The sequence below is a fragment of the Staurois parvus genome, unplaced genomic scaffold (genome assembly GCF_062004578.1).
Source record: "Staurois parvus isolate SC_StPar_1 unplaced genomic scaffold, SC_StPar_1.0 ptg000715l, whole genome shotgun sequence".
NCBI lineage: Eukaryota > Metazoa > Chordata > Amphibia > Anura > Ranidae > Staurois > Staurois parvus.
Genome location: NW_028318511.1, coordinates 11,028,357 through 11,050,857, shown reverse-complemented (window position 1 = coordinate 11,050,857; position 22,501 = coordinate 11,028,357). Strand labels below are relative to the sequence as shown.

Genomic DNA, 22,501 nt, shown 5'->3' with positions numbered 1-22,501 from the left:
TACATCAAGCCCGACTTTGAAATCGTGCGACTTACAGTGAAGTTGCATGATTTCAAAGTTGGGCGAGATGCTGATTTAAGGTGCGATTTTCAAGACATCTGACACAGATATCTATGCAAATCGCACCACAGGTAGTGCATGTACTACTTTAGAAATTGGTGCGGCTCCGACCAACCGCACCGATTTGACCGCTCTAATTGTGGAAAATAGGGTGCGACTTGGCATACAATTTGCAAGTCGCATGGCATGCAAATGAAACCCGATGTGACCGGGGTCTTAGGGTAACCACCTTACATGTGAACAATGGCTTTCAGATGTACTGTACATAAGATTTTTATGAATTAGAAACTTAAATGAGGACATTGCTGGACATGCCTGATGAACAAGCAGCGTTCTAGGGTTCTGAGCGTTTCCTTATGAATCATTAGAAAGGAAAATTGCAAAAGCTACTACATTACAGCATAGTAACATCTTCTGTAGTTATGATGCCATGGAAGTATCCTGAAAGGGTTAAGCACTGAAAATCAGCAGTCCTGTTATGGGCAATTCTGCTTGAAAAAAAAAAAAGAAAAGTTTTCTGACCCCGACGTGATTTGAACACGCAACCTTCTGATCTGGAGTCAGACGCGCTACCGTTGCGCCACGAGGTCATGTTGTGGATGTATTCCCAGCTTTTCTCTCTAGGTGACTATGTGCTGAATAGGCGGGCACATGTCTTTTACAGCTCCATAGACAGCCGTCACAACACAGACATGCTTGAACTCAGTCATTTGTCAATACTCAGCGTGCAATGTACACGTATGTTCTATCATCCAGGTTATGATCCTGACCTCAGCTGATTAGTGATGGTCATGCCATCGGATGTCCTCTTCCACTCCAAGGGTTGGAGGATGTGATGTATAAAGGTATATATATATAGGAACAAGAAACACGAGGATCGTCACTTCCTACTTCCCTGCAGAGCCGACAGGGCACTTCACAGAGCCTTTCTATCAGGAGTTTCCGTAGTGTAGTGGTTATCACGTTCGCCTCACACGCGAAAGGTCCCCGGTTCGAAACCGGGCGGAAACACTTTTTTTATTTTTTTCAACAGTAGTAATAGTACACTAGTTATTTTCCAAAATCAAATGACTATTTATTTATTTCAGGTACTTATATAGCGCCATCAATTTACGCAACCCTTTACATATATATTGTACACTATCATTATCACTATCGACTATCATTATAGACACATTTTACTTTAAGTCTACTTATACTCATATCTTAACCACTTGCCCTCCTGAGGATTTAACCCCCGTTCCTGACCAGCCCATTTTTTGCATTACAGCCAGGGGCGGACTGACAACTCATGGGGCCCCTGGGCAATAGGGGATCATGGGGATCCTGTGTCCTTGCCCAAACTCAAAAAAGCCTATGAAAAAAGGTACCAGGGGCATCTCATGGGGCCCCCTACTGACCCCGGGCCCTCAGGCAGTGCCCGAGGTTCCAAATGGTCAGTCTGCCCCTGGTTACAGCACTGCGTTATTTTAACTGACAATTGCGCGGTCATGCAATGCTGCACCCAAATAAAATTTATGTTCTTTTTTACCCACAAATAAGAGCTTTCTGTCTGTGGTATTTGATCGCCTGTGCGGTTTTTATTTTTTTGTGCTATAAACAAAAAAAACTGACAATTTTGAAATTAAATTTTTTTTTACTTTTTGCTATAAAACACGTCCAGTAAAAAAATTTTAAAAATCAAATTTCGTCATAACCTTGGGCTGAAATGTATTCTGCGACATGTCTTTGCTAAAAAAAATCCCAATACTTGTAAATGAATTGGTTTACATGAAATCTATAGCGTTTACAAATGGCGGTATATATTCTGGGGTGTTTTTTCTACTAGTAATGGCAGCGATCAGCGGCTTATAGCAGGACTGCGGTGGGCATTCTGACACTGGGGGGAGCTGACTTGGTGTCACTGACATCCCCAGTGACCCCAATACAGTGATCAGTGCTAATAAAAAGAACTGACACTGTACTAATGGCACTGGGCAGGAAGAGGTTAACATGTGGGGCATTCAAAGGCTTAACTGTGTGCTGGGAGTGTTTTACTGTGTGCTGTATGTGTGTTTCACTGTAAGCACACTGCTTTGTATGGGTGTGCTATGCAGAGCCATACAAAGCAGTGTGCAGGGGAGAGATCTGTATTGTTTACATACAGGTCTCTCCCCCATCATTAAAACTCAGAGATCGCCGGGCACACATGCACCCCCTACCTGGAACTGCAAAATCACGTATATATACGTGATTTTGCGCACCCATGCCGCCCTGTAGCAGGATTTCTGCTATAGGGCGGTATGAAAGTTATCTATAAAAAGCCACACTATAAACACGAGTTTTTCCACATTTGGTGTGTTTTTGCATTTAGTGTTTTTTTAGCATTGTAGCAAAAAACAAAACAAAAAAAACACTCTGCTATTGTAACTCACATTCGAGGCTCAAAAACGCACCTAGCCACGATCTGACGCTTTTTACTGTGTTTAACAGCATTATGCAGGCCATAGACGGGTCGAAAACCGTCTGTTTTTAAAAAAAAAAATGAAAAATCGATTGTTAAATAGGCCGACTTTACCACCAACAGTAAAAAAAAATCGGCCGATTTTCATCTCGTCTACGGCCAGCATTTAATTCTGTCCCAGCTGAGAGCTCCGCTATTATATTTGACATGAAAAAGTATTGCAGTTGCAACAAGGTATCTATTTGTATCCATTTCAGGTACAGATGTTTTTATTCGGATACAAATAGAGACATTGTTGCAACCGCAATACTTTTTCATGTCAAATATAATAGCCGACTGGAATTCTTTTTCTTCTTTTTCTTGTTCTTTTTATTAGGTGTTCTTGCATGGCAAGACCACTTACTGTTATCTCACATATATATTCTTCTTATTTTAGACAGATTTACCACCCTAACTCCTCCCACAGTTTTTACACTACATCAGCGGTTCTCAACCTGGGGGTCGCGACCCCTTTGGGGGTCGAACGACCCTTTCACAGGGGTCGCCTAAGACCATCAGAAAACACATATTTCCGATGGTCTTAGGAACCGAGACACCGCTCCTGTCTCAGGCGATCTGTGGGCGGGATGATATGCTGCCCCTGTAACCTGGCCACACCTCCGAGATCACTCAACAGCTCCGCCTCCTCGCCGCTGATTGGCCACCGGAACTGTAGCTCAGGAGAGGCACACAGGCGGCCAATCACTGGCGAGGAGGTGGAGCTTGGAGAGGAGGAGCCGAGCGGCAGCGCGCGGAGATCGAAGAAGATCGAGGGAGCTGCAGGAGCGAGTGAAGAGAGAGGCCAGAGAAGGAAGACAGCTGACAGGTAAGTGCAAATTTTGCTGCTGCAGCCAGGTATGCAGGCTGTAGATGGGAAAGGGAGAGAGCGAGACCAGGCTGGAGCAGGGGTCAGCAAGGTAAGTATCATTGGTGTCAGTGGGAGGGATAGTGCCCCATCATTTGTGTCACTAATACCAACGATGGGGCACTATTCCTCCCCCCACTGACACCAACGATGGGGCACTATTCCTCCCCCCACTGACACCAACGATGGGGCACTATTCCTCCCCCCACTGACACCCACGATGGGGCACTATTCCTCCCCCCACTGACACCAACGATGGGGCACTATTCCTCCCCCCACTGACACCAACGATGGGGCACTATTCCTCCCCCCACTGACACCAACGATGGGGCACTATTCCTCCCCCCACTGACACCAACGATGGGGCACTATTCCTCCCCCCACTGACACCAACGATGGGGCACTATTCCTCCCCCCACTGACACCAACGATGGGGCACTATTCCTCCCCCCACTGACACCAACGATGGGGCACTATTCCTCCCCCCACTGACACCAACGATGGGGCACTATTCCTCCCCCCACTGACACCAACGATGGGGCACTATTCCTCCCCCCACTGACACCAACGATTGGGCACTATTCCTCCCCCCACTGACACCCACGATGGGGCACTATTCCTCCCCCCACTGACACCAACGATGGGGCACTATTCCTCCCCCCACTGACACCCACGATGGGGCACTATTCCTCCCCCCACTGACACCCACGATGGGGCACTATTCCTCCCCCCACTGACACCCACGATGGGGCACTATTCCTCCCCCCACTGACACCCACGATGGGGCACTATTCCTCCCCCCACTGACACCCACGATGGGGCACTATTCCTCCCCCCACTGACACCCACGATGGGGCACTATTCCTCCCCCCACTGACACCCACGATGGGGCACTATTCCTCCCCCCACTGACACCCACGATGGGGCACTATTCCTCCCCCCACTGACACCCACGATGGGGCACTATTCCTCCCCCACTGACACCCACGATGGGGCACTATTCCTCCCCCCACTGACACCCACGATGGGGCACTATTCCTCCCCCCACTGACACCCACGATGGGGCACTATTCCTCCCCCCACTGACACCCACGATGGGGCACTATTCCTCCCCCCACTGACACCCACGATGGGGCACTATTCCTCCCCCCACTGACACCCACGATGGGGCACTATTCCTCCCCCCACTGACACCCACGATGGGGCACTATTCCTCCCCCCACTGACACCCACGATGGGGCACTATTCCTCCCCCCACTGACACCCACGATGGGGCACTATTCCTCCCCCCACTGACACCCACGATGGGGCACTATTCCTCCCCCCACTGACACCCACGATGGGGCACTATTCCTCCCCCCACTGACACCCACGATGGGGCACTATTCCTCCCCCCACTGACACCCACGATGGGGCACTATTCCTCCCCCCACTGACACCCACGATGGGGCACTATTCCTCCCCCCACTGACACCCACGATGGGGCACTATTCCTCCCCCCACTGACACCCACGATGGGGCACTATTCCTCCCCCCACTGACACCCACGATGGGGCACTATTCCTCCCCCCACTGACACCCACGATGGGGCACTATTCCTCCCCCCACTGACACCCACGATGGGGCACTATTCCTCCCCCCACTGACACCCACGATGGGGCACTATTCCTCCCCCCACTGACACCCACGATGGGGCACTATTCCTCCCCCCACTGACACCCACGATGGGGCACTATTCCTCCCCCCACTGACACCCACGATGGGGCACTATTCCTCCCCCCACTGACACCCACGATGGGGCACTATTCCTCCCCCCACTGACACCCACGATGGGGCACTATTCCTCCCCCCACTGACACCCACGATGGGGCACTATTCCTCCCCCCACTGACACCCACGATGGGGCACTATTCCTCCCCCCACTGACACCCACGATGGGGCACTATTCCTCCCCCCACTGACACCCACGATGGGGCACTATTCCTCCCCCCACTGACACCCACGATGGGGCACTATTCCTCCCCCCACTGACACCCACGATGGGGCACTATTCCTCCCCCCACTGACACCCACGATGGGGCACTATTCCTCCCCCCACTGACACCCACGATGGGGCACTATTCCTCCCCCCACTGACACCCACGATGGGGCACTATTCCTCCCCCCACTGACACCCACGATGGGGCACTATTCCTCCCCCCACTGACACCCACGATGGGGCACTATTCCTCCCCCCACTGACACCCACGATGGGGCACTATTCCTCCCCCCACTGACACCCACGATGGGGCACTATTCCTCCCCCCACTGACACCCACGATGGGGCACTATTCCTCCCCCCACTGACACCCACGATGGGGCACTATTCCTCCCCCCACTGACACCCACGATGGGGCACTATTCCTCCCCCCACTGACACCCACGATGGGGCACTATTCCTCCCCCCACTGACACCCACGATGGGGCACTATTCCTCCCCCCACTGACACCCACGATGGGGCACTATTCCTCCCCCCACTGACACCCACGATGGGGCACTATTCCTCCCCCCACTGACACCCACGATGGGGCACTATTCCTCCCCCCACTGACACCCACGATGGGGCACTATTCCTCCCCCCACTGACACCCACGATGGGGCACTATTCCTCCCCCCACTGACACCCACGATGGGGCACTATTCCTCCCCCCACTGACACCCACGATGGGGCACTATTCCTCCCCCCACTGACACCCACGATGGGGCACTATTCCTCCCCCCACTGACACCCACGATGGGGCACTATTCCTCCCCCCACTGACACCCACGATGGGGCACTATTCCTCCCCCCACTGACACCCACGATGGGGCACTATTCCTCCCCCCACTGACACCCACGATGGGGCACTATTCCTCCCCCCACTGACACCCACGATGGGGCACTATTCCTCCCCCCACTGACACCCACGATGGGGCACTATTCCTCCCCCCACTGACACCCACGATGGGGCACTATTCCTCCCCCCACTGACACCCACGATGGGGCACTATTCCTCCCCCCACTGACACCCACGATGGGGCACTATTCCTCCCCCCACTGACACCCACGATGGGGCACTATTCCTCCCCCCACTGACACCCACGATGGGGCACTATTCCTCCCCCCACTGACACCCACGATGGGGCACTATTCCTCCCCCCACTGACACCCACGATGGGGCACTATTCCTCCCCCCACTGACACCCACGATGGGGCACTATTCCTCCCCCCACTGACACCCACGATGGGGCACTATTCCTCCCCCCACTGACACCCACGATGGGGCACTATTCCTCCCCCCACTGACATCAGTGATGGGGCACTAGTCCTCCCACTGCAAAATTACAGTTATGAAGTAGCAACAAAAATAATTTTATGGTTGGGGGTCACCACAACATGAGGAACTGTATTAAGGGGTCGCGGCATTAGAAAGGTTGAGAACCACTGCACTACATAGACAGTAATATACCGAAACATGCGGATTGTTCCCGATTGGTGTGCTATTACTTTGTGGAACGTTTCGCCAAATGGTTCATGAAATATCGCCGTTTTTGTGGTGAAATTTTCCCATAGGAATTAATGGCGGAATGTTCAAAACTAGAGTGGGAGCTGACAAAAGCTACAGTGTTAGCTGAAAAATCAGGACATAATTTCTAAACTGCCATCACTCCCTCATTTTCAAGCCCACCTACACAACTCTTATATCAAACTGTTCAGCTATCCCTGCTGCCATTAACAATGTCCACGGCTAAGCCATAGTCCTGATAGTTTTCACAATATGACCATTTATTTGCAACTCATGCCGCCCATTAACATTCATTGAAACTGCACTCTAGCCACCTCAGATTTGAAGGGCAATTTCTAAACTGCGACTTTGCCTTCATTTTTAATATTTCAGAGACATACTATGCACCAAAATGTAGGTCTGGGTCTTGTGCTTCTCACAATATAAAGCTCTTCAGTGTAGGATTTATAGTTTTTAAAACTACGACCATTTGAAGACGCCAGTGAAGTGAGCAATTTGGAGCAGTTTATTTTTAACCGCTCTTCTCTGCCCGATTTGAAATCTAATTTTGAATTGGTGACAGTTTGGCCGGCTTCTGGTTAAAGGTTTGGAAATAAGTTTTCTACAGTAGAGAGTATTTGAGGTGATAATGCTGCTAATGGTTTTATAAATGTATGTTTTAATGTAACTGTGAAGCACTTTGGGCAACAACATTGCAACTAAATGAGCTGTATAAATAATTAGAATTTGAAATGCATTTCTCACTCTATCAAGCTTGCCATGTGCACTTTTAAAATTTGATCAATCAATTGGTTAGTGTAATGTTTACTATCTTTACTCAAACAATCCACACAGTTACTCTGCCCACTCCATAAAGTTACTCTGCCCCAGGGGCGGACTGACAACTAATGGGGCCCCCGGGCAATAGGGGATCATGGGGGCCCTGTGTCCTTGCCCACACTCAAAAAAGCCTATGAAAAAGGTACCAGGGGCATCTCATGGGGCCCCCTACTGATCCCGGGCCCTCGGGCAGTGCCCGAGTTTCCAAATGGTCAGTCCACCCCTGCTCTGCCCACTCCATAAAGTTACTCTGCCCAGTCCAACCTTTTTACAGTTATGCAGGCCATAGATGGGTTGAAAATCGGCCGATTTTTGGATCGTTAGTGGGCTAATTGTTCGGCCGTTTTTCGGTATTTTGGCAGATTTTTTTTATCGGTAAAGTTGGAAAAAAAATCGGCCAATTTTACCGATCGGCTGATTTTCACGGCAATGATGGGCAAATCGGCCGATCTTTTTGCCGATAAAAAATCTGCGCATGAGCAGTGACCTGCAAGAGGAAGACAAAAAGAAGAGGAAAAAAAAGAAGAAGAAGAAGAGGAGGAAGAAGAGGATGAAGAAGAGGAAGAAGAAGAAGATGAAGAAGAAGAAGAGGATGAAGAAGAAGAAGAGGATGAAGAAGAAGAAGAGGATGAAGAAGAAGAAGAGGATGAAGAAGAAGAAGAGGATGAAGAAGAAGAAGAGGATGAAGAGGATGAAGAAGAAGAGGATGAAGAAGAAGAAGAGGATGAAGAAGAAGAAGAGGATGAAGAAGAAGAAGAGGATGAAGAAGAAGATGAAGAGGATGAAGAAGAGGATGAAGAGGATGAAGAAGAGGATGAAGAGGATGAAGAAGAGGATGAAGAAGCAGAAGAAGAAGCGGATGAAGAAGAAGCGGAAGAAGAAGCGGAAGAAGAGGATGAAGAAGAAGAAGAGGATGAAGAAGAAGAAGCAGAAGAAGAAGCGGAAGAAGAGGATGAAGAAGAAGCAGAAGAAGAAGCGGAAGAAGAGGATGAAGAAGAAGAAGAGGATGAAGAAGAAGAAGCAGAAGAAGAAGCGGAAGAAGAGGATGAAGAAGAAGAGGATGAAGAAGAAGAGGATGAAGAAGAAGAAGAGGATGAAGAAGAAGAAGAGGATGAAGAAGAAGAAGAGGATGAAGAGGATGAAGAAGAGGATGAAGAGGATGAAGAAGAGGATGAAGAAGATGAAGAAGAGGATGAAGAAGCAGAAGAAGAAGCGGATGAAGAAGAAGCGGAAGAGGATGAAGAAGCAGAAGAAGAAGCGGATGAAGAAGAAGCGGAAGAAGAAGCGGAAGAAGAGGATGAAGAAGAAGAAGAGGATGAAGAAGAAGAAGAGGATGAAGAAGAAGAAGAGGATGAAGAAGAAGAAGAGGATGAAGAGGAAGAAGAGGATGAAGAGGATGAAGAAGAGGATGAAGAGGATGAAGAAGAGGATGAAGAAGCAGAAGAAGAAGCGGATGAAGAAGAAGCGGAAGAGGATGAAGAAGCAGAAGAAGAAGCGGAAGAAGAGGATGAAGAAGAAGAGGATGAAGAAGAAGAAGAGGATGATGAAGAAGAAGAGGATGAAGAAGAAGAAGAGGATGAAGAGGATGAAGAAGAGGATGAAGAGGATGAAGAAGAGGATGAAGAGGATGAAGAAGAGGATGAAGAAGCAGAAGAAGAAGCGGATGAAGAAGAAGCGGAAGAGGATGAAGAAGCAGAAGAAGAAGCGGATGAAGAAGAAGCGGAAGAGGATGAAGAAGCAGAAGAAGAAGCGGATGAAGAAGAAGCGGAAGAGGATGAAGAAGCAGAAGAAGAAGCGGATGAAGAAGAAGCGGAAGAGGATGAAGAAGCAGAAGAAGAAGCGGAAGAAGAGGATGAAGAAGAAGAAGAGGATGAAGAAGAAGAAGAGGATGAAGAAGAAGAAGCAGAAGAAGAAGCGGAAGAAGAGGATGAAGAAGAAGAAGAGGATGAAGAAGAAGAAGCAGAAGAAGCGGAAGAAGAGGATGAAGAAGAAGCAGAAGAAGAAGCGGAAGAAGAAGAAGAGGGTGAAGAAGAGGAAGATGAAGAAGAGGAGGAATTCCAGTCCGGCAAAAAGTGTCCCTGCAGTGAGCTCCGCTATTTCTTTGACAGTTCCTTGACATTTATAGCGGCTGCAACAATGTATCTGTTTCCGAATAAAAACATCTGTATCCTAAATGGACACAAATACATTGTTGCAACCGCTATAAATGTCAAGGAACTGTCAAAGAAATAGCGGAGCTCTCTGCAGGGTCACTTTTTGCCAGCTATAGACGGGATGAAAATCGGCCGATTTTTTTTTTTTTTTTTTTTTTTACCATTGCTGGTAACGTCGGCCGCTTGAACGACTGATTTTTCATTTTTTTAAAGAAAAATCGGCCGATTTTCGACCCATCTATGGCCTGCATTACTCCAGCCACTCCAACCACACAACAGTTACTCAAGCCACTCCACCCAGTTACTCCGCCCACTCCAGTTGTAGAAAAGAAGAAAAAGAAGAAGACTACTGGTGGAGGCAAGAACACTTCACACAATTTCCCCAGAAATTGTAGCTTTTCTAGTTCTTTTTCTTCTTCTTTTCCTTCTTCTTCTTTTCTTCTTTTTCTTTTTCTTCTTTTTCTTCTTTTCTTCTTCTTATTCTTTTTCTTCTTCTTTTCCTTCTTCTTGCAGGCCACGGCTCATGCGCAGATTTTTTATCGGTAAAAAGATCGGCCGATTTGACATCATTGCCGGGAAAATTGTCCGATCTGCAAAATAGGCCGATTTTTTTTCCAACTTCCCCGATAAAAATTTTTTTTTTTGCCAAAACCCAGAAAGACGGCCGACCAATTAACCCATTAACGGTGCGAAAATCGGCCGATTTTTTTGTTCGGCTTAAAAATCGGCCGATTTTAGACCCGTCTATGGCCTGCATTAGAGCGCTTTTCCAGCCAAAAATCTCTTCTTCAAACGTGGCAGTTCTATTTTTTTTTTCAGCCTGAAAACACCCCTGCCAAAAAGTGCTGATTGCAGCCTATGTGTGCATGGGCACATAGGATAACATGCTGGGGTGTGTACTGGCAGTAGAAAAAAATGCCTGGCGACAAAAAAACGGCAGCTATAAAAACTCCCAGTGCACATTGACATTTATTTTTAACTGCCTCTAAGCTCCCCTGCATGTTATTTTATATGTTCATGCACACATAGGATTTTAGCAGCACTTTGTGACAGGAGAGTTTAGTTGCAGAAAAGCCCCACTACTCGGAGCAGCAAAGTTTTGGCCGAAAAAATACTTGATGCTCTTAAATGTGTCTAAACGCGTATTAACGCGAGGCGGGCTTAGCACTTGAGCATTAATTTATTTCAATGGCCGGAATAAATTATTCATTCTGGCCAATGAAATGAACGAACAGCCAAATGCTTAATGCAGGCAAATGCTTGTAAACGAAGTTCACACTTCAGGCTTTTTATGGACATAATACTGCTTGCTTCTCGAGGAGTTAAACATTGTCAGTGTGTATGAGGCCTAAGGGCCGCTTCACACTATAGATATGCAGTCCAGATGCGTTTCTGCATGCATGTTTTTGACACTTTTTTTAATATGTTCTGGTGCGTTTTTGATGCGTTCTGGTTCATTTTTTCCCCTCTCTTTTTCTGTAATTTAAATAGGAACATGTGCATTCCAGTGTGTTTTTGGTGCGTTCCGGTGCGTTTTTGATTCGTTTTACCATGTTCCAGTACAATTCTGTGCAGGAAAAATGCAGCCTGTTTTACTTTTTTTTTCTGCACCCGGAACGCACTGGAACTGCAAGCACCAATGTGAACTATGACATTGACAACCATATAATCTACTTTCATGTACTTTTGTTGTGCTTGAAAGGTGTTTTATCACCACGAAAGCTCAGGAGTGTGAACAAGGCCCTAGACTTTATGTTACTTCAGTCTAAAACAGGGGCGGACTGACCATTTGGAAACTTGACCCCTGCCCGAGGGCTCGGGGTCAGTAGGGGGCCCCATGAGATGCCCCTGGTACCTTTTTAATAGACTTTTTTGAGTTTGGGCAAGGACACAGGGGCCCCATGATCCCCTATTGCCTGGGGGCCCCATGAGTTGTCAGTCCGCCCCTAGTCTAAAATAATAATATTGAATGTATATCCTCCAAAGAAGTGAGGTACCAGTGAGATTTGAACTCCCAACCCCTGATTTAACAAGACCAGTGCTCTAACCCCTGAGCTATGGAACCAAATGTTTGCTGGAAATTATGTAATTTTTTTTTTTTTCTTTAATTTGGAGGGGGGGGGGGAATTTGACATTGCTTTATCATAGGTCCTACCTGCATTTATTCTCATAGCAGGTCTTCGTAGTCGTGGCCGAGTGGTTAAGGCGATGGACTTGAAATCCATTGGGGTTTCCCCGCGCAGGTTCGAATCCTGCCGACTACGGTTGTATTTTTGTTTCTTTAGTCTCTGTACATAAATGTAAATTTTGGGAATCTTTAGAAGCAACGTAAAACCTATATACTTTTAGAAATGGCTTGCTTTAACTTCTTACCAATTCCTATTAATATATTCACGGAGCTAAACCTCATTCTTAGCAAAGTGCAAAACTAGGCACTGCTGAGATTCGAACTCAGGATCTCCTGTTTACTAGACAGGCGCTTTAACCAACTAAGCCACAGCGCCTCGTGTGAAAGCAGACAGTTTGTTCTCAGGTTTTAGAGCTCTGCTTCTCATTAACATGAAGGTAAATTTGAACAGTCATTTTCTGATATTTGCCTCTTTTTGTTATATATGCCATTGAAGGCGTTATGACAGTCAGTGCACACAGAGTTTTCTACTAACCTCAGGTTACAGGCACCAGGTTACAATAAAGAGAAAAAAAATGTGAAACCAGTAAAGTAATGCAGCCATTACATCTAGGGTCCAGTAAGCTGCAATATTTTTTTTTTACAATTTTGTTTATGGGTTTAGATATGCTATAGCTGTTTGTGTGACACAGGGGTCTCCAAACTGCGGCCCGCATGTGACACTTGACTTGCCTTTATCCGGCCCTTCCATGACTGCCTTGATGAGCATAGCTCTGCTGTGACTGCTATTCTGCTATGACCAGACTGGCCTTTCCTCCAGGTGGCGCCCCACTGGGATCCTTGCAGTAACCCCTTCAGAGCTGGAGATGTGAATTTAAAGATCTTACGCTGATTTTGGCTAGTCTGCATCTGTTTTCTGGATGTCTATTTTTGAATCAAGTTACACAGATACAGGGGCGTAATTGCCGCGAGGCAAACAAGGCGTTTGCCTAGGGCGGCACTTTTCAGGGGGGCAGCACGGCGGCAGCGCCATCACCCCCCCTTTCACACTTCTGTGGGAAAGGGACAGGGGCTGCTGTGTCTTACCTGTCTCCGCGATCAGGTCTGCTAGGCGCTGCTGGAGGAGGGGTGGAGAGGGTGTCCGTCCGGTGTCTTCATCTCTATGGATCTTGATTGCGATGTGGGTGGGATGAAATGTCTCCCTTCTCATCTGGCCACACCCCCCCGGGATCACTGGGCAGCCTATGGCAGCCTGTCCCTCCCTCTGCAAGTTCCGCTTCCTCACCAGTGATTGGCTGCCAGAACTGTAGCTCATGAAAGGCACATAGGTAGCCAATCACTGGTGAGGAGCCGGAGCTTGGAGTGGAGGAGCCAAGCGGCAGCACGAAGATCGAAGATCGAGTGAGGGAGCAACCAGATTCGGTGAAGAGGAGGAGAGTGGCCGGAGAAAGAAGACAGCTGATGGGGCACTATTCCTCCCACTGACACTAATGATGGGGTACTATTCCTCCCACACTGACACCAATGATGGGGCACTATTCCTCCCACTGACACCAATGATGGGGCACTATTCCTCCCTCTGACACCAACGTTGGGGCACTATTCCTCCTACTGACACTAATGATGGGGCACTATTCCTCCCACACTGACATTAATAATGGGGTACTATTACTTCCACACTGTTCCATCATTGGTGTTAGGAATAGTGCTCCATTGTTGGTGTTAGTGGGAGGAATAGTGCCCCATCATTGGTATCAGTGAGAGAAATAGTGCCCCACCGTTGTTGTCAGTGGAAGAAATATCGCCCCCATCATTGTTGTGGGTGGAGACCTAATAAGAAGAGGTGGGGCCTGTAGCAATCAGATATGGACGCAGTGCCACCATTTTGTCAATGCACATTCAATTTGATAAGAGCATACATTTCTCCCTCAATCCTTCATTCCCTACCCCCTCCCTTCCTGAGAGGCACAGGGACAGATGTGTGTGTGTTAAAAGTCCCTGGCAGGCTGGAACAGCAGGGGGCCCAGAACTACAAAGCCCCCCATAGAGACAGCAGACTCTCTGTCCCAAAGCCCGTGTAAACTCGCACCTCCTAACCAAGATAAGGCAGTTCTTCCCTGGACTTGAAAGAAGTTGGAACCTCATAAACCCTACCAGCCAGGTGACAGAAGTTAAATGAACATTCCTCAGGTCAGCTGTCACCTATGTTTCATATCATGGATTATGAAGCTGTCAGTTTTAATGCAGAGTCCATCCGACAATCCCGCCCAAAACAGGGTATTGGCCAGTTACTCAGAGCCACCTCCCCTGCTGGGGGACTTTAAAAGGCAGGCTGACCTAAAAAGCTAAGCTAAACACATCTCCCAATTTTAACATCTATATACCACCCGGGAGATCAAAGACCCTTTCGCTCTGCAATTTGGATCTGCTACCTAAAAGGCTTAAAATGGCAAGTAACTTAACCCTGTAACTTCTCCCTGTTATCTCTTTGCTGTGCTGTGCTGTTTCTATGCATATGTATATATATCTTAGTTACATCCTTTTTGTAAATATTTTATGGCACCTGTTTGACTCTTTTAGTAATAAATCTTTCTTTCTGAAAGTGTTAAACTGTTCCTAAGCACTGACTTGCAATTCACGAATTCCTGCCTTTGAAGAGACGCTACCGTTTGTTTTAATCTCTGTATAACTGGCCTACGGACCGTGTTATATAGACCAGTAATTCAATCATTATATTGTATGTTTGATAAGGAGAGTTTCCGCTTTCTCTGATAAAAAAGTGGTGGTGGCAGTGTGAAGGGTTAGTGGCGAAATCAACCCGACTCAGTAACAAGCGCATTCAGGCTGCCGGTGCGTCGATTGCGTTCCATTAGCTGGACAATCGTTGTGCAGGGAGCAGCTGAGTGTGGCATTGTTACGCACGTCCCATAGCGGTTTTAGATCGGCCGGTCCTTTGGTCACGAGTTTGGTGAGAAGGGCTGGGGTCTGACGCCGCGGTTGTGATGTATTAATGGTCGCGGACGTGCGATTGTCGCATGTTGAGGGTGGCGATCGTGCGATCCGTGACAGGGCCTAAAGACGAAGGGGTGAGTTTGCAGAGGATGGGTGGATCTTAAACAGGAAGGGGTGGGACAAATTTAGATGCTGGGGGTTGCCCGATTTTAGTTTTGCCTAGCACAAAACCAAAATACACCACTGCACAGATACACCTACTAATTCATCATTATACCAGTAATTTTCCCTGAAGAAGGAACTCTGTTCCGAAACGTTGGGAATTATGGGAAGATTTTATTATCGCCAAGCAAGACATGTATCTATATTGTTGTATTTCTAAATACACTTGGATATATGCTGGCTCAATTATTTGGTGTATCATATTGTATTTTACTTTTGGCCCATTGGCCATTTGGCCACTTTTTTGGAATAATAAAGATTGATTACTTGTTTTTTAATATATTTCATATCTTCTGCCTCTAATGTCCCCTGGGGAATCCTTTGATCCTTTGGTTGCCTTTCTTTTGTATTATCCGGCCCTTGGGACAATAATCCTTTCACTGATACAATGCACTCACTATTCCTTCCACTGACACCAACAATGGGGCACTATTTCGCCCACGGTACTTTCATATGGAGGCCTTCTCTGCACTCACCCAGATACAGAGGTCGGAAAGGAGGTGGAGTTGGTTTGCTTCTATCCCCACTGAGCACCTTTCAAGTCCTCCCTAACACTCCCTCTCTATCCTTTTCTTCTTTCAAGACTCACTGCATTCGGCTGTTTTCTCCCCTTTCTCTGAGGATTGCAGTGATCTATTGGCCTCCTGGACCGGTGTCCTGCTTTATTGATGACTTCTCTGCTTGGCTACCCTACTTTCTCTCCTCTGAAATACCCAATATCATTCTTGGAGATTTTAACATCCTCATTAATGTCAACAACCCGGCTACATCCCAACTCTTCAACCTAACCTCATCTTTTGCCTTAATGCAATGGACACAGTCCTCCACTCACTCTGATGGGAATACATTAGACCTTGTTTTCTCCAATCTTTGCACTCCCTACAATCTCACAAACACCCCCTTTCCTCTCTCTGATCACAATCTCATCACGTTCACAGTGTCCTCGTCATCAAACACTTCGAACAGCAGTTACCTGCAGAAACCTTCACAACTTAAACCCTTCTCTTTTCCACTCTGCAACTGACCGCCTCTATGACAGAATCTCTCCCCTGTCCTGCCCTGACCTGGCCACTGCTGTCTACAACAGGTCGCTTTCATCCACACTAGATTCACTTGTTCCTCCAACTACACGAAGTATCAGACCCCCCGACCATTACAACCGTGGCAGACTGACGACACCAGAAATCTTAAGCAACTGGGGTGATTGTGGCGTCAAACCAAATCTCAGCAATCTTTCACCCTCTATAAATCTGCTTTCTTAACATACAATTCCTCCCTTCATGCTGCCATAGAAGCCTACTTTGTCACTCTTATTAATACTTTGTCATCCAGTCCTCGTTTTATCTTCTCCACTTTTAACTCTCTACTTTCTCCATCTCCACCTCCACCCAGTAACTCACTCACTGCTTACAAGATTGCAAATCATTTAAAAAAAAAAGATTGACGCAATTCGTAGGGGCATCTCCACTGCACAGACATCCATCCCACTTAGCATACCTTATACTAAACCTCCCTCAACACTTTCCTTTTTTGACCTTGCTACTACTGAAGAGGTCACTAAAGTTTTCTCAGAAGCCCGTCTCACTACCTGCCCCCTGGATCCTGTCCCCTCACAGCTACTACGGTCGCCCTCTTCTTCTATCCTATGCTCCCTCACTCATATCTTCAATCTCTCCCTCTCTAACAGTGCCTTCGCCACCCCTCTAAAGCATGCACACATCACTCCCATACTTAAAAAGCCCTCCCTGGACCACACCACCCTGGACAACTTAAGACCCATCTCCCTGCTGCCATTTACCTCTAAACTATTAGATTGCTTAGTCTACAATTGCCTGAGCTCCTACCTCACTGACAACAACCTTCTTGACCCTTTACAGTCTGGCTTTTGCTCACTACACTCCACTGAAACTGCCCTACTAAAACTCACTAATGATTTACTAACTGCTAAAACCAATGGACAGTATTCCGTACTCTTACTACTTGACCTCTCTGTGGCTTTTGTTACTGTTGACCATCCCCTCTTCCTCAAAAAACTCCACTCTCTTGGCCTCCAAGACTCTGCTCTCTCCTGGTTCTCCTTCTACCTATCACAATGCTCCTTCAACGTTACCTATAACTCTGACTCCTCCTCTCCACTCCCTCTTTCTGTAGGGGTCCCTCAAGGTTTTGTCCTTGGACCCCTTCTCTTCTCCATTTACACCTCCTCCCTTGGTCACTTGATAAACTCCCATGGCTTTAAGTACCATCTCTATGCTGATGACACACAAATCTATCTTTCTACTCCTCACTTCACCCCTTCATTCTTCTCTTGCATTACTAATCTACTAAGTGACATATCGGCATGGATGTCACTCCACTTCCTCAAACTCAATCTTTCGAAAACAGCTCATACTATTTCCTCCACCCCATGCCCCCTCCCCTGAATTCACCATCAAGAGCAATAATACAACCATCAGTCCCTCCCCTCATGCCTGGATACTAGGTGTAATCCTAGACTCCCATCTGTCCTTTTAGCACCAAATCCAATCACTGTCCAGATCTTGTAGACTTCACATCTCCAAGATACGTCCGTTCTTAACCTCTGAAACTACTAAGCAACTTATTCACTCCCTTGCTATATCTTGCCTTGACTATTGTAACTCCCTCCTCAATGGCCTACCTCATTGCAGGCCATCCCCTCTTTAGTCTATCATGAATGCTGCTGCCAGACTCATCCATCTTACTAACTGTTCCATATCTGCCACCTCTCTCTGCCAATCCCTCCACTGGCTTCCCATTGCCCAACAAATAAAATTTAAAACATTAACAATAACATATAAAACCATTTATAACTCTGCCCCAAATTACATCACCAATCTTGTCTCTAAATATCACCCAAACCATCCTCTCCGCTCCTTGCATGACCTCCTGCTCTCTAGCTTCCTTGTCTCCTCCTTCCATGCTCGTCTCCAGGCCTTCTCCTGGGCCTCCCCCATCCTCTGGAACTCTCTACTCCAATCTATCAGACTATCACCTACTCTGCCCACTTTTAGGCGATCTCTGAAGACCTATCTCTTCAGGGAAGCCTATCCTGGCTTCAGCTAATACTGAAATCTTCTATTCCTCCTACCAGTCCATCCCCCACAGTTATTACCTTTTGTACCACCAGCCCCTCTCTCTTAGATTGTAAGCTCCAAGGAGCAGGGCCCTCCTAACCCTCTTGTATTGAACTTTATTGTTGCTGTATTGTCTCCCTTTATATTGTAAAGCGCTGAGCAAACTGTTGGCGCTATATAAATCCTGTATAATAATTTCTCCCAGTGGCACCAACAATGGGGCACTGTTTCTTCCACTGATACCAACAAGGGGTCACTCTTCCACCCACTGACACCAACAAAGGGACACTAATCCTTCCACTGATACAATGCACTATTCCTCCCATTGGGACAATGGGACACTATTCCACCCACTGACACTAAAAATGGGGCACTATTCCTCCCACTGACACCAACAATGGGGAACTATTTCACCCACTAATGCCAACAATGGGGCACTATTCCTCCCATTGACAGTAACTATGGGGCACTATTCCTCCCATTGACAGTAACTATGGGGCACTATTCCTCCCACTGACACGGGAGTGGGAAACTAATTTTCCCTCTGACAACAATGATGTAATTTTTTACTCCTGCTGACCACCAAGCCTATGGCATTGTTTACTCCCACCGATGCCAGGGCATTTTCTACTTCCAGTAGCCACATCCTGGCCCCCGTAAAGTTTGAGGGACAGAAAATTAGCCCTTTATTTTGAAAGTTTGGAGACCCTTGGTGTAAAGCATGAGCGTTTGAGACAAACAATGTATGTGTTGTGACAGCTCTGGACAAGTGTGTCGTCTTGTATCCCCTGGAGGTGATCTGGGATGTATCGCCCCTTTTGGGGGTTGGATGTGGATGAGCCTTGATAGGGTCTCAGCTGCAGCCTCTCTGGTAATGGTAACAACAGAAAAGCTCTCTGCAAGATAGACTCAGAAGGATATTGAGGTGCAATTGATATGGAAGGTTTTCACACTTGAGATTACTCTTAAAAATATTTATTGGAATTCACATTTCAGAAGCGATGAGTAGAGCCAACATGTTTCAGGGCAAACTCCTCCCCTTCCGTCAGGACTATGTTGGTTGGTGTGGTCAGGATTGGCCTGGACCCAGAGGTCAAATCTGAAAGGAACCCTTTGGGTGCTGTTAAATAAAGGAGAACATACAGTACATGTTGGTCAAACTGTGAACGCCAATAAACATTTTTAAGAGTAACCTCGAGTGTGACCTTTGATATTAAGTGCACTTCTACACCCTTCCAAAACAATGGATCTAAAATGGAATACAAAATCGCAACAGGACATTGGGCAAATTCCTCCCTACTCCCCAGCTCATTCCTCCCTTGGGGACATCAAAGTTCACCAAAATCCTCATTGGAGAAATTTCCTCTGAAGTTGACCATACACAAGTAGAGTTTCATTTGAAAAAAATGTTTTTGTATTTGATTTTCTTTTAGTTAACAGGGTCTAAGCAACGATCATTTTTTGATTGTAGTGATGTGGAAAATTGAAGAAGGATGGAATTGTGTTTCTGGAATTAAATTTTAACTGCGAGTGAGGTTTTTGTTCAGGAAAAATCATACTTATCGTAATGTGTATGTGCATCCTGTAATCAAACATAGAATTCGAAACATTGGCACGAAAACTGAATGAAAAAATATTTTTTCATATGAAAATTTGTGAAGTCCATAATGGCACTATTTAATGCTCTGACGTGTTCTTGTTTTTGCATGGACAACTGATAACACTCTACAGGTTTATGTTATGATGTTTTTAAACTTGGAAGTGTTTTAAAGCAGGATATCCTTGATTATTACAGGTTTCCATATAACTGCACAAATACTGAACACTTTTGTGGGAAAAATAGAGAGGACAAACGTACAATTATCTTAGTGTTCCAGTTACAAAGGTCAGCAAGACACTTGCCCATCTGAGCATTTACCCCCTATCCTGACCAGGCCATTTTTTGCGAAACGGCACTGTGTTATTTTAACTGCCAATTGTACAGTCATGCAACGCTGCACCCAAATGAAATTGACCTCCCTTTTCTCCCACAAATAGAGCTTTCTTTCAGTGGTATTTGATCGCATGTGCGGTTTTCATTTTCATTTCGCATGTGCTTCCATGTGATTGGTTGCTAGGACCCCAGGCAGTGCTAGCAACCAATAACCTTGACAGCAGAAGCCAGTGGCAGCAGTGCAGGAGCCAGTGTTGGGTGGTGCCAGCAGGACTTGGGAGTAAGGACCGGGAAAAGTGCCAGCCTGTAAATTTACGGACAGATTTCTCCCTTTCACAGTCATTTACGAACTGGAGAAATCAGGGTGTTTTCTTACAAACTGTAAATTGACAACACTGCTGGAAAGTGTGGTACCCATAGTTCAGTGGGTGTTGTTGTTCAAAAAGACAATATTGACAATGTCTACTGCGAATTGTAGGGATGAGTTGAGTGATATAGGTGAAATTTTGCAATATCAGAAACTTTCAAAGCAGTCAAGGCCCATTGAAATCGGACGTGACACGAAAACACTTTGTGTATGCTGTCTGTATTTTTTTATTTTACTTTTTTGTCTGTCTGTTGTTTTTCTTTCTGTGAAAAACAAATTAAAAGAATAAAAAGAAAAAGAAGTGGGTGTGGCAAAAAAGCAGATCCCAGATAGGTTTAAGATGTTTATTTATGTGCATTTTTATATGAACCAAACAAGGAACAAAACTTTGCCAGCACAACTTTACATGACATTTACATACCAGACACACCCCATTCATTTTGCACTTTTACAAAATGCTGAGGATCATCATCGTGGCGCAGCCTGTCAGAATGCAAACCCGGAATGAAGACGGGTGAAGATGGATGCCTCTAGAGTGGTGACAGCGAGCCGCTGGCAAGCTTCGTTTTCAGGTAAGTTGTTCATAATGTGCTAGTACACGATGCATACTGTAACATTATGTCTTTACCTTGCAGGGGACTTTTTTAAAATCTTTATAATGGACCTGGTTTACTATGGCTTTAAAGCGGTATTAAACTCAAAACTAAAAATGTAATATATTGCAACTTACCAATCATAAGATGTGGTGGCTGCATTACTTTTCTTTTCTTAGGCACCCCTTAAGTTTTTTTTTCAGCAAAATCCTATGAAAGAAGCATTTGGCAAAAAATGACTGGTGCCTTATGTGGACCCTGCTATTGCCTGCCTTATTCAACCTGGGTTCACATACGTGCGGCTTTGTATATCGCATGTGATTCGCACAGGAACCGCACTCCTGTATAAATCACATGCGATTTGTATGCGGTGCGATCTGAGCTATACGTTTTGTATGGCTCTATTCACACTGCACCCGTACCAAAAACATGCAGGACCCTTTTCTGGATCCACACTAGAATCGGATTGCATAGGTATTCACACCTATGCATCTGATTCTTCACATCGCACCGCATTTTGCAAACCGCTTTAGGGGTGTTGTTAACATACACATCCGCAGTGGTTCGCATGAACGGGGTGCGATTCTGATGCGGTGCGGAATTCGCATGAGCGGGGTGCGATTCTGATGCGGTGCGGAATTCGCATGAGCGGGGTGCGATTCTGATGCGATGCGGAATTTGCACTGAAAACGCTGTGAATTCCGCACTGCATCAGTGTGAACCAGGGCTAAGTCTGTGAAGCATCCAGTCTTTAGAGACATTGTAGCCAAGAGATTTGAACCACTCTTCAAGGTTTCTTTGTCGCACATAGGAAAGCCCACTGAAATGAACTGCCTATATATATGGGGCAAAAACAAAGTGCAAATGTGCGCATATTTACAAAAAGCAGAATGTGAATACAGCCTAAGAGTAGCCCACAGGTCGCATTATGTGCAAAGCACAGCAAACCATCTCTGTAAATGTGTCTGGACACCTTTTTTTTCTGTTGAGCTAATGCTGCCACCCAGTGTTTATCTTCAGTCTTTCCATCATTCTAATGATTCCGTATATCCTTGTATGTGTTCTTTATGTCATGTTTGTTTCACACATGTGATATATAATAGTTTTATACTTGTTTTAGTATCATTACTTCAGAGGTGTAGAAGTTAACAGAAACCCTTGTCAATCAGGGGATGTAGCTCAGTGGTAGAGCGCACGCTTCGCATGTGTGAGGCCCCGGGTTCAATCCCCGGCATCTCCACTTTATTTGTGTTTTTTAACCACTTCCATACCAGACACCTCCCCCC

The 22,501-nt window shown here is 46.4% G+C and overlaps 5 non-coding genes across 5 annotated transcripts; 3 read left to right on the top strand and 2 right to left on the bottom strand.

Moving 5' to 3' along the window:
• Positions 1-578: 578 nt before the first annotated feature.
• On the bottom strand, positions 579-650 carry TRNAW-CCA (transfer RNA tryptophan (anticodon CCA)). The gene has a single exon. It is a non-coding gene; the product is annotated as a tRNA-Trp (tRNA).
• Positions 651-998: 348 nt separating this feature from the next.
• On the top strand, positions 999-1,071 carry TRNAV-CAC (transfer RNA valine (anticodon CAC)). The gene has a single exon. It is a non-coding gene; the product is annotated as a tRNA-Val (tRNA).
• Positions 1,072-12,107: 11,036 nt separating this feature from the next.
• TRNAS-UGA (transfer RNA serine (anticodon UGA)) lies at positions 12,108-12,189 on the top strand. Its single transcript has one exon. It is a non-coding gene; the product is annotated as a tRNA-Ser (tRNA).
• Positions 12,190-12,355: 166 nt separating this feature from the next.
• TRNAT-AGU (transfer RNA threonine (anticodon AGU)) lies at positions 12,356-12,429 on the bottom strand. Its single transcript has one exon. It is a non-coding gene; the product is annotated as a tRNA-Thr (tRNA).
• Positions 12,430-22,383: 9,954 nt separating this feature from the next.
• On the top strand, positions 22,384-22,455 carry TRNAA-CGC (transfer RNA alanine (anticodon CGC)). Its single transcript has one exon. It is a non-coding gene; the product is annotated as a tRNA-Ala (tRNA).
• Positions 22,456-22,501: the final 46 nt, after the last annotated feature.